General features: G+C 34.7%; 1 pseudogene; it reads right to left on the reverse strand.

Annotated features, from left to right (window-relative positions):
* Positions 1-6970: 6970 nt before the first annotated feature.
* LOC105420555 (obtusifoliol 14-alpha demethylase pseudogene) lies at positions 6971-8972 on the reverse strand (annotated as a pseudogene).
* Positions 8973-11741: the final 2769 nt, after the last annotated feature.

Consider the following 11741-nt stretch of genomic DNA (forward strand, 5'->3'; position numbering starts at 1 on the left):
GGGGAGTTACTGTAATAAATATGGGTTAAATAAAGGTATATTCTGTGAAAAATTGGGTCCAATGTTTTAAGGAAATTGAGGTTTATTGTGGGAAAAATAGGGTCACATGTTTTAAGGTTAATTTTGGGTGTCAAGATTGTAATGCCTTTGTGTAACCCAATTTTCAGTTTTTTGAATGCAAGTTGTTTTTTTACCTCATCTTCGATCTTCTTCTTTTTTTTATTTTCTTGTGAGTCTTGAGCTAGCGTGACATTGTTACAGTAATTGAGAAGCGGGTTATTCTGGTGTCGTGGCATTCGTCTTTCTCTACATGTTATCAAAGTCACAAGGGTGGTAGTGATGTGTCTTGACTCTCTTGGTGAAGAAGATCGGTTCTTTTTAAGATAGATCCAGGTGGAAGGAAAATTGTTTTAATGTTGAGATGGAAACTCAACTCAATCCAAGATTTATATTTCCAAATTCTTCTCAAATATTAAGAATCTTTATTTGGAGATCTCTTGTTGTTCCGAAAGAACCAATTTCTGCAACACGAATGAATTGGTGCATCATTATTAGGTTAAAGAGGGAGAATATTCTCAATATTACCTCTATTCAAGGGTGAACTATGCAGCCATTATTGGTGGAATTTGATAATGTCCTTGATGGCTCGTCAAATGGCCGAATTTTCGATTTTTAAAAGTGATGGAGATGATCGCATCATATATAAAAGCCAGTCATGGTCTCCTCTCTAGAAAATCACTTTAAGATGGCGTGTTAAGATTGTTGAAGTGCACTTTTTAGAAATTATGTTAGTCTTTATTTTATTATATTATGAGTGATGTAGTGAGGTTGTAATTTGTATTTTTGTGTAATAAAAAGTAATGAAACTACTAGGTGGTTAGTAGTTATTGTTATATGTTAGTAGTTGTTGTTATGAGTGGGGAGTTATCATAATATATATCAGTGTAATAACTTTTATTTAAAGAGAGGTGTATTGTGGAAAAAATTGGATCACATATTTTAAAGTTAATCTTGGGTGTCAAGATTGTAATGCCTTTGTATGCCCCAATTTTCAGTTTTTTTAATGCGTATTTTTCTCACTTCATCTTGGTTCTTCTTTGGCTAGTGTAACATTGTTACACTAATTGAGAAGCAGATTGTTTCGGTATTGTGGCATCCGTCTTTTTCTGCACTTTACCCACTTTTCAGCAACGTGTATGGAGTCCTTGAGAATACATAGTCATTGTCTGTGTATGTGTGAAAAATGAGAATAAAAAAGATTTCATAACATTACTTCAAATGAGTTACAAAAATTTTGTGTTTGGTATCCAATGTCCAAACTTAACAGATTTAGATTAGGAAAAATTTTATATAGAGCCGAGAGGTCACCTCAAAAATTTCACTAGAAGAGGTTGATTTTATTTTTGAAGCTTTAAATTTTAGAATTAAAGATTAAAATATATTTTAAGGCTATTACCAAGATTTCCAGTATTGAAACCACATTTCTCAATACTATTTGAAAGAGCACTTTACTTTGATTGTTTAGAGCCTTGACTCTATACAACGGCACCCTTTATATCCACGTTGAAAAAACCGGGCGATCTAACCGGTAACCACCCGGTTAGATCGGAACTAACCAGTAGCCGGTTCTAGCTTCAGGTGGTTTTGGTAATCGGCCGGTATTTTAAAAAAAAATTCAAAATAATATATATAAAATTTCAAAAATAAGGAATTTTGTTTGTAATACATTTTTTATTATTCTTTACAAAAGATTAGAAATTTTTTTGGTCAGTATACTCACTTTTATATTTTTCCCATCTTTTTCGAAAAATTTTAAAAATACCCCTAAGCACAAATCGATTCTTTGAAATCGATCTTTTTTATATATATTAATTTTCAACTTTATTTGAAGGTGTTTTTTTTTAATCATTTTTTATATGTTTTTCATATTTTAGTAGATTATTTTGTCTCCTTTTTTTTTTTTCAAACAATTTTTTGACTGCTCGGGACTCTCCCGGTTAGAACGGTTGAATCGGCCGGTTTACCGGTTAGGCCAGTTAAACCACTTCTAGCGCTATGTCTGGTTAACCGTTCTAGTTCGATTTTGCAAACACTACTTTAGATTATATTGCCTCAAAGAAAATAATTATGACTGTGGCTAGTGATATCAAAACTAGATGCTTATTATAACTAGTTCGGAAGGTCTCATGCAATGAACAAGAACCTCAATTGTGAGCCCACATGTGCTAGTTCACATCAGGATAATTTGTATAATGCACAAGAAACAAAAAAGAATCATCCACTATATCAAAGAAAAGGGCAAGCTTTTTATGCGTCCCCTACAGCATAAAACTTATATACTTTCCCCTTATCTAACCATCCATTCTAAATGGGGGTTAAGATTGCCCCAATCACAATGTCATGTCTCTACACTACTTTTTTTTTTTTTATATAAACTATTTTGACACCAAATTTTGGATGTCCAATCCTCTATTAAAGTCGCACTAGCCAAAAATATAAAAAAAAAATTTCCAATAAAATAAAATGACCAAAATACACTTGACAATTTTAAGGGGTATTTTGGTCATTATATTTTATCCAAAAATTATTTTTAATATTTTTTATAGGTGCTCCCCAATGATAAGATGACACGTACCAAATTTTATATCCGTATAATTTGTATTAAAAAAATTAAAAAAATTAAAAATAAAATACTTTGAGACGTCGGATCTAAGATCAAAACGGTGAGTGGTTCTCTTGATCAAAATTGGACGGCTGAATGATAGGAGAAGCATAGATCTTCTATGCTGTAGGAGAAGTATAGAAACCTTTCCCAAAAGAAAATTCCTTCTGCTTAATATTTAATTGTATACTAGATCCATATAGAAAAAATGATCTTAATGTATATGGTTTAACCAGATCACCTGCATCATCCTCATTACTCACAAGACACCCTAGGTGAAAATTTTCCAACTGCAGGTAATAGCAAAACTTATATATACTTTGAAAAAGCATGTGGATTCTAATTTATAAATGGGTAAAGTTTATATAAGGTTGCAACTTTAAAATGTAGAACTACATATGCATTTCAAAAATCCATCGAAAAAAGTGGTTTTAATGTTGGAAAACCCTATGCTTCATCATCTCAACATCGAGATGTATGACTATGAAAAATAAAAAGATTTTGGGTCTCTAAAATAGTGCATCTTATAACATATTATCTACACCGTCCATTTTCAAAATTTCCATATATTTATAGATCTACTTGATTTTAACCATTTTTTAAATTTAAAATTTTATAATTAGATATAAAAATAGATTTTGAGATAATCCTAAGACTATTTTACTTCAAATTATATATTATGATAAAATTTAAAGGTGCCCCTTAGTTGGATTGTTAAAGGTTGCAACCTTATGGAAACCATACCCTTCATAAATACTTATATGCAAGTACAACCATACTATCCCTAGATTTTAAAAATATAATTACAAGTGTCAAGAGAAAAATTAGTAGAAACAGGTTTTCACTAGCATGTGTGAGCTTGTACGCATATGTGTATATGCGTGCATGCGTGTGCCTGGAGATCTAAACGCTCAAACTAAGGCATACCTTCAAATAGTTCCAAAACATGTTTTTCAATTTAAAAATTCTTTATGATTCCCTTAAAATTTATTTTGATTTCTGATTATAGAATTTAAAGATTAGAAAATAGTTCAGATCAAGCAGATTTATGGCCGCTTGAAATTCTGGAAAATTGACGGTCTAGATAACGCCTTTCAAGATGTACTACTTCCAAGACTTGAAATCTATTTTTTTCTCATGACCATATATCTTAAAGTTGAGATGATCGAATCAAAGGTTTTCAACATCAAAATAACATCTTCTAGTGAATTTTTGAGGGGCATCTTAATTTGATTGTTTAGGGCCTCACCTTTTTGTAAACTTTTTCCTTTCTAAATTTTTTTCGGTGTTGGTTTATTTTGAAGGAAGATTTAGTTTGCAGAGAAAATGGGAGAGATCCCCAACTTTCTGGAAATTATTTGATAAATCTATAATTTCTTAAGATCTATATTTCAACTAATTGCATCAATTGTCAAGAACGGGTGATTGCAATATGTTTCTCCTCCACTTAGATACATGTAAAGAAAAAGATCGATAGCTTTTAAGAAAGATTACATAAATAATCCGTCCACAGTTAACACTCAGCACCTCTCGTGATGCTAAAATACTGGAGGGTACTTTGATGAGTTCATTGCGCAAAACCCCAGTAGATTGCTTACATTTTGGCATTTAGTTATAGGGTGTGGTTTGCGTAAGGCTGGGGCCTAAACAATCAAAGTAGGGCACACCTTAAAATAGTGCCACAATATGCTTTTTCAAAATAAAAAATGTTTATAATGGCCTGAAAATTTATTTTCATCTTAGTTATAAAATTTAAATATTTAAAAATAGCATAATAGGAGCAGAGGTATGAACATTTGAAAATATTGAAAATTGATGGTTTAGATAATACATTACATGATGTACTATTTTCAAGACTTGAAATCGATTTTTTCTCATGTCAATACATCTTGGGGTCAAGATGATCGAAATGAGTCTTTTTAAACATTGAAACATCTTCCAGTGAATTTTTTGAGGTGCACCTTAATTCGATTGTTCAGGGTCTCACGCTTAGAAAAATTACTCCCTTAGATATGAACTGCTGTGAGTGATATGCCCACAGACGAAAAGAGACCACAAAAAACCACCATTATGAAACCTACTGAGCGAGAGAGAAAGAGGGATAAGGAATACTTTTTTTTTATTTGCTTTTCTTGTTCGACAACATAGTCCCATAATGTCTTCAAAGAGTGTGCGAGGCAATGAGAGTCAAAAGAGAGTAGATTATAATTAGCAAAGAATGAGAGAGGTGTTGGGGTAGAAAGTAGTGTAAAAGGAGATGTTGGCGAGGATATAGAGAATAAGGAAAAAAACATGTTCTACGTTTTGTAGTATTAAAGGTAATTATGGGACGTTTAAAAAATGAAAAGTACTCCTTAAACACTCGTACCTTTTCGGATATCTTTTTGGCAGTTTGGATATTAAAAACTCATGCTAAGGCACCTTTTCAAAAGACGTGTCTCTATGTCTATCTCTTTCTAACTTATCCATCCAACAAAATCTCTTGATCCTTGAGACTTTCTTATTTTATTTAAAAGTAAATCATATAGTAGATATTATTCTAAAATCTCTAAAAATAAAAAAAGATTGATATATTCATATAAATATAAAAATTTCCTCCCTTACTTAAAATTTTCCCCATTAAATGTCTCTTTTTTAAATTCCTACTAGTACAAACATTTTTTCTTTTCTCTCTCTCTCCAAAGGTTACTTCTTCTAACATCTCTCCCCCAAGATTTTTAAAAAGAGAGTTTTAAGGAGAGAGAAGCACTGTATTTATGAAAAAGGAGGGAAGAGAATTTATAGGAGTGTGAAATTCATAGAGATAGTTAAATGATTATCATCATTATTATCATCATCAAACCTTTTTTCCAACTAAATGAGGTTAGCTACACGAATCATGATTTGCTATTCTACTCTATTAAGGGTCATACTCTCAGTTAGGTCAGAAATCCCTATATCTTTTCTCACTACTTCGAGCCATGACCTTTTGGGCCTACTCTTTGCCTTTTTGTGTTTTCTATTTGAACTCACGCGCACTTATTAACATATGTTGTATTGAATCTAAGTTATACATAGCCAGCCCACTTAAGTCTGCTCTCTCTCATCTTATCGTCTAAAAAAGAGAAAGTAGACTTGATGGCCGGCTATGTGTGAAATAATTCAAGAATTGTAGAGGAAAAATATGCAACACAAAAGACACATGTCAAAATAATAGAAGGGAAACTCCTCATACTTAATATATATATTAGATTTTGTAAAAAAATGCATGGTGAGAGAAATTCTTTAAACTTTTCCTTTGTTTTTTTACTAATACGCTAGATCTCATATTATCAAACTTTAAACTCTTATGTATAGGCTTAGGAAGGGGCTGACCAGAGTTGGCCCAAGACCCATCGGCTCAGCCCGGGTCAGGTCCTGATTGATTAGGTGGCCTCACTTCGCCCGATTTTACAATTTTCTAATCTATAAAGAAATTATAGAATCATGTAAAACAATAAACCAAAAGATTGTTACTCTCCTTGATTTCGAACTTGCTTCGGAGTATTTTCTTTCTTTTTTCACTATGCTCATCTCAAACAATGCAAATTAATAGACAACCCCAGCCCGTTAGATTCCACTAAATAGGACTTTGTTTTGGGTTTTCACATAAACTAAAGAAAAGCTAAAAGAACGGTCAATGTTTTGTAAGCTCAACATCACCATCCAGTTCAACTGAGAAGGCTCGGAGTTGGGTTGAGAAGTGTCTGGCTTGAAGCAAAACTTTGAAGTTTTCAATATGCCTTTGAGTTTCAACCAAAGAAACGTTGAAACAGAATGAACCATTCTATAGCCAGTTCCCAACATGAATGCTACATACGATCCGTAACTGGTTTTTAGGGCATCAGATACAACCACCACCATCAAAACAACAATCGTCTTTCTGTATCTTTCGGGAAGCAGTGACTAATTCTCAACCAAGATTGTTCAAAATCTAAAGTGGCATATCTATTATCACCTTACTTTTTGCAAAGGTACAGTTTTTATGTTTTCAGCCATAAATCGATCCGTAAGTCTGTTTTATTGTAGAAGTGTTCCTCGCCAAAATAACTGGTGAAAGCAAAATCAAAGCCCAACAAAACCAGAGAAAGAAAAAGAAACAAAATCACCTCTTGTGTAGAAAAGAAAAAGAAAATAACCATGTCCCGTTACAAAAATTAAATTCCAACATGAAAGAAGAAAAGAAACAGAGGAAAGTAAACGAGTGTAGAAAGAGAGAGAGGAATAAACAAAAATTGAGTATTCATTGACAAGCCACGACATCTAAAAAACACTAAAATCCCAAACTCCCACTTGAAATCCACCAAAAACTAACCAACTACCCCAACCATCCAAATTCTGGCAACAAACTTGCCGAAAAAAGCCCCCCAAATTCTCACAACAAAGCCACCAGAAAATCCACATTATGGTGATGAAATCACCAGAAAATGTACCCTCATTTCTCTGCTCTTAGGACACGCCTCTTGTACCTTACTATAACCTTCCCCTTTATTCCTACCACCATTGGATTCCAATCAATCTCAGGAGAGGGCCCTGCCATCTCCAACTCAAAATTCCTCAACAAATGATTCCATATTGCCTTTATTTGGAGGTAAGCGAATGATTCACCTAAGCACCGATGCCTTCTTCCTCCGAGCTAAATGTACGAAAATTCTCCTGTTGTTTTGTCCTCTTCTCTTCCTGGGCCGAACCTATCAAGGTCAAGACGGTCTGGATCTTTATAAATGTGACCTAACCTATTAGCAAGGGCAGGTGAAGTGGCTACAATTTGGCCTTTGGGCACCTCATATTCTTTGCCTTCTCTTGTTGTTACTGTGAAATCACTATGTGAGCTTCGAAGGATGAGTATAGCAGGAGGGTGGAGCCTAAGTGCTTCTTTGATACACCGATAGAGCAAATCCATCTCAGAGAGGTATTGTGGTCAATTTTGTCCCTATACTTTTTCAAAATGGCCTTTTGCTCCTCAAGGACAGAATTGAGATAGGGCTTGTTGGTGAGGAGGTACGCACCAGTCCATGTCGGTGATGGAGGAGGTGCGTTGACTTGCAAAGAGTGCGACAATGAGGAGGGCAATGACTTCTAACTCGGTGGTGGGGTGCCCATCCTTGTACTTAGAATCCACATATTAGAAAGAGTTTGCACCTAGAGTCAATCTTTTTACAAATTTAAACGCCACTAGTCCAATGAGACTTGGTCATAGGACAATATTATTTCCACTGTCGATAACCTACAAACAATAGCGATGATCCATAAGTGCAATTGACCAATGGTTGAGCACTTATGACAGTTGCAGAGCATCGCACCATCTGTGGTAGACCACCAACAGTAGAGAACGTGGTCCTGCATGCCTTCAGTTAGACCAGGCCTTGAAGGATCATTTCTCCCTCAAAGAATAAAAGGTGCAATGATCAGGTCGAGAATTTTTCAGTGAAAAAATACCCATTGTGGTATCGTATTCAACTCTGAGATGGGGGAGTACCTTGGCAACAACCACTTGAATGCCCATCCACATCTCAATATTATTGGATATGGATCCACCAGTTAATGGATGTTTTCTTGCACAAGAAATACAACCATAGCTAACTTTTCTACCAGTACATTCCTCAAAAAGTAACCATATCTAACTTTTCTACCAATACATTCCCCAAAAAGTTACTTATTCAATCATTTAACATTTGGAAATCAAAAAAACGTTTCTCATAGAGTTTGTTTTATTCAAGGCCCCATAGAGTGTGATCCATATCTTCATCAGAACCCCATGATAATCAATGGGTTGAATTATGATGAATGGGGAGTGAGTTGCGATGTACAATTATCCCTACTTTCCCTACATCGCTTTTCCAACCAATTGATTGAAAACCCATGGGTGATGGTTGTTCTTATGACTATATGGATCAGAATATATTTTCCCTTATATAAATTGAGAATGAAATACATTGTACCTAGAGTCAATGAAGCTTTGGAGCATATCGGGCTTGGGATTTCCGGCAAGTTTGCGACCGGCAATGATTCCAGCAAAGATCTCGCCCAGGCATTGGCAGGCCCATTCACGACGTCAGTGGGAAGGGATGGGGAGGTAGGGGAAGAGGACAGAGATGGGGACCATGCCATTGTCGAGTTCGTGCAAGAGAGATGCGACATCGCCAGTGATCTTGTCACGCGCCTCTCGACCCAAGAGGCACCGACTCGCAGTTAAAATGATGAGGTGCTCGAGCTCGTGCTTTAGGTCTACCACAGCTTCGGTCCCCCACTTCGAAAGTAGTCCTACAATGCAGATAGTTATGGCTTTGTTTTTAGGACATGTAAGAAATTAGTGTTTCAAGCTGAAAATGGGGAGTGACATCATCATCTTCTTCCAAGCCTTTCCCCAATTACTTGTTAAAAAATAAGGGGTGAGTATACTATTTTCCAATATACCATGGAAGATGACAATACATTGGGTCATCTCCATCTGATGAAATGATTGATGATACTGGGGAACAGGAGCCACCATTAGTGGCCTCCACTCTCTCTTCGTCATTTCATTTGGTTGTGACGATCCCAGTGAGTGTGGCTCACTAAGTGTCTATAGTTCACTGCAATAGAGCGTACTTAAGCAAAAATTAGGATCTTAAGCAACAGATAATGGGCTATGTGATACGGTACTCTATGGAAACATCCACGTCTGTTCCCTTGGCAATTGCATGTTTGGAGGTTAAATGTAGTGGAGCTCACAGGGACATTCATTTGGGTGAGTTCATCCCTAACCTTCTGTTGATGGAATCATGGGAGCACCATATACAATAGTCCACTTTCTTTCAAGACAGGCAATCGTTAAAATCTGATTAGGGTCCAATCACATAGTTAAGGAAAAGAAAATGTTGATATTAAGACGCTAATAGTGTGTATGTTTTTGCATGTACACAGTCATAGGCTGTATGTCGTGTCTTTCTTTTTTTTGAAGTACTTATTTTGTGCCTTTTAATACCCTTTTTTATCATATCTTTTTAAAATATCAATCACAAGAAAACAACTAAAACATTTCTTTCTTGCTTTCTGATATGGAATTGCATCACTTTGTGTCCTTTTTTTTCTCATGAACAATAACTTGACTATTTCAATCTTCTTTTCTCTTTGTTTTCCAATCTTATATTAAATCAGCATACAAGAAGAGATCATTAAGGACCTGTTTAGATGGTTTTCAATGGAACCTAGGCTATGTAAATCTCATGTTTGGATCTTTTTTTTATAACCTGCTTTGCTATTGCACACAGAGAGAGAGAGAGAGAGCTAATAATGCAGCATTTATCTGATTAGTAATTTCTTCTTAGATAAATAACACTAATAATACTACAGCAATTATTTAATAAGACCTAAATGAAAAGAATTCATTGCAAATGAAAATAAAAAAAAAGAAAAGGAAAAAGACAATTCAGATTGTCCACTTTGAAGTTTATTTGGTGACAGAGCCGAGCAAAAAGCCTTAATCAGAATAGCTTTTCCTTCAGCTTAAAAAAACATAGGAAAGAAGCCCAGATCCAATATTTCTTTGAGGCAAATATGTTCCAAGAATAAGTTGCAGATATATAAGTGAGCAGGAAGATCAGATCATTACTTCAATCCAAACACACACTATGTTAGTGGAGGAAACTTTTCAAAAATCAAATGATAATAAGAAGCCTGAGAGGCACATTGAAATATGTAGATTAATTTAAAATAGATAAAATTTTGGATACTTTCTAAAATAAACTTTGTAGACATTCTACCCCTAATACTATTAATATTATTCTCATAACCCAATTATTCTATTTGTTTTTTCTTTTACCCCAATCAAAAATTAAATGTTTGAAAGACTAAACTACCATTCCGCTCCCTTACCCTACTTATTAAACTCTCTATCTCTCTCTTCCTGCCCTCTCTCTCTATCTCTTTATCCCAATATCAGCCACTCTCTCTCTCTCGCATTGGAAAAATGTAGCCCAGCCCAAAAGTGTGCCTGACCGGCTTATGGCTTTTGAAAATCTAGAAGCTGCATGACCAGTGAGACACATTTTTGTGCTGGACAAAAGCAAAAAAAAAAAAAAAAGTTGTCAAACCAGCATCTGGCTTCTTGAATTCCAGAAGCTTCGTAGCTGATCCGGCACTCTTGTGCTGAACCGAAGCAAAAAAAAATTTAGTTTGACATAAGAGTGTGCCAAATCGGCCACGAGCCTTTTTGAAGCCAGAAGTCTGTCCAACATACCTTTTTTGTTTTTTTTTTTGCTTCTGTCCGACACACTTTTGTACCAGACCATTTTTTATCAATAAGAGAGAGAGATATATATGGCAGGTATATAGAGAGAGAGTAGATAGAGAAAGGGAGAGAAAGAGAGAGAGAGGGGTAGAGAGAGAGGGCGGGGAGAGAAATAGAGAGAGTGATTTAATGGGTAGGATAAGGTAGGGGAATCGTAATTTAATCTTTAAAATATTTACTTTTTAACTGGGTAAAAATAAGAAAAAAATAGTAACAAAGTTATGGGTGATACTAAAAATATTGGGGTAGAATGTCTGTCTACAAAGTCCATTTTGGGGTATCCATAATTTTTCCTTTAAAATAAATAAGAAACAAAGAAATTGGCCAAGATTGGATTTGTTTTATTTTTTTCCAATAAGGTACACAAAAAAGAAAAAAAAATTGTTTTTTTTTTTCTTTTTTACAGTAAGCTTCTTTAGACAAAAAAAACACAAAATTAGGGCACAAATTGCAGCATTTCCATATAAAAAATTTACAAAGAGCAACTAGCCTCTACAAGGCACTTATCTAACACCTAAGGCTCTTATCTAACACCTTCTTGCCACACTGAATATCGTACTCTCATACGGTTCAGATCAAAACAGTTCCCTTAAAAACGTAAAGTTATATGGCTCAAATAAAGCAATTCTCAGGTAAGAAAAAAGTTCTGATGTAAGAAAAAAGTTCTGATGTGATGCATTTTACAGGAACAAGGCCCAAACAAAAGCATCTTTCCAGGTAAAAGAGGTTTCTGTGAAAATTTTGCTAAAGTAAGTTACAGTAAAAAAAAAAACAAAAAATCGAGTAGTT

The sequence above is a fragment of the Amborella trichopoda genome, chromosome 7 (genome assembly GCF_054954075.1).
Source record: "Amborella trichopoda isolate Santa Cruz 75 chromosome 7, AtrichopodaSantaCruz75HAP2 v2.0, whole genome shotgun sequence".
Taxonomy (NCBI): Eukaryota; Viridiplantae; Streptophyta; class Magnoliopsida; order Amborellales; family Amborellaceae; genus Amborella; species Amborella trichopoda.